General features: G+C 38.9%; 1 non-coding gene across 1 annotated transcript; it reads right to left on the bottom strand.

The window, feature by feature from the left end:
- Positions 1-1,095: 1,095 nt before the first annotated feature.
- Positions 1,096-1,166, bottom strand: TRNAG-CCC (transfer RNA glycine (anticodon CCC)). Its single transcript has one exon. It is a non-coding gene; the product is annotated as a tRNA-Gly (tRNA).
- Between the last annotated feature and the right edge of the window lie 305 nt (positions 1,167-1,471).

Here is a 1,471-nt window from a genome sequence, read left to right as displayed (position 1 = left end):
GTCATTTGACGCGTTATCGTGAGACTATAACATGGTACCGCCGTGTTGAGAATACAACGTTATTTTCCCGCGATAGACTGCGATGTGAAATGTTGCGTTAAGCTAATTTTGCGATAATTATCACACGTTCTTGAGAATATCCCCCTAAGTTGTTTGATGGATCAATACTAACACAAAGTTAGATGTAGATGAAGTGTGCAAACTATCTGCAAAACATCCTTCTCTTCACTGAAAGACATCAGAATCAAGGGTAAAGTATAGGGCGGTAACATCACCACGATTTTGGCACCCAGGGGCAGTATTTGCAAATTCGACCAGGTTGACAAGATACCTGCTGGTGTGACCTACGAACTGTTGTATCCTCTGGAATTGGTGCCAGTGATTACACCGTGCAGGAACCAGCCCAGAGGGTTCCGAGTGTATCTGGGTTCCCTAAGGGCCTGTGAGGTAACTTTCCTTCCTTTAGTCTGCAATCCCCAACAAGATTAAAACGTTATGCACGTGCTTTTACTTCATAAAGAAGGAGGGTTTCTGTTTTTTCCATTCTATAATGAACTATATATTATTCAGGATATTGGTTGTCACTTTTAAACGTGATATCAACATAACTGCACAACAAATCGAGCAGACATTTTTGGAACTTGCTGGAAAACGCTTAAAATAATGAGCATTTACCACGCGCTTTAAATCTTTTATTTTTTTTTAGCCTAGTGGCGCATTAATCCTTGAATGGTGCTATTGTTTCCATGGTAAAAAAATCCAATAGACGAATGATGTCACGGATTACATTGCTTTTTGCTTTTTCCTGTTTATTCTGTATTAAATGACAACTTTTTAACAACTAATGTTTCTACCATCAGAATGTAGGATTCTCTATGTCACATTTTACAAAGCAAAACACATTTACGGTGCGAATATTTTAGAACGTTGTACATTGTACGTTTGAACTTGCGAAACATGATTTCTACTTTCTTCCCATAGATTAAAATGTTAAATATTTTCCTGTACATTAAAGTTTTAAATCAGTCACAAAATTGGAAAGGATTAAACGAAATAAATTAAATGTACGACCTAATAACTAAAGCATAAACTGAATGCGCCAGCCGGGAATCGAACCCGGGTCGCAAGAATGGGAATCTTGCATGATACCACTACACTACTGGCGCAGCTGTGTAGATTGCACGTACCTGTCGTATATGTATCTGAAACACGTGTGTGAGTCTCGGAAATTTTAATTGTTGAAATGAAGTTAAATTCAGTTTTATATTTGTTATTGGAGCTCAAATCCACATTGTGGCTCAGAGGGGAAAGGGCCTGTTTGGTGCAGCCAGTGACGAGGCGACCCTGACTGCACAGACGTTCGCCAGGGGGTCCAGAGAGTTTGGAGTTTCAACCTCGCTTACAAAAAATCCTAGTAAAGTATTTATATTCTCAGTTAATAGTTTGCTTACAGTCATTACTGTTCATTAGG

Source organism: Triturus cristatus, chromosome 4_1 (genome assembly GCF_964204655.1).
Source record: "Triturus cristatus chromosome 4_1, aTriCri1.1, whole genome shotgun sequence".
In the NCBI taxonomy this organism is placed as follows: Eukaryota; Metazoa; Chordata; class Amphibia; order Caudata; family Salamandridae; genus Triturus; species Triturus cristatus.
Note: the sequence above shows the minus strand (reverse complement) of the source record. Positions and strands in the feature narration are given on the sequence as shown.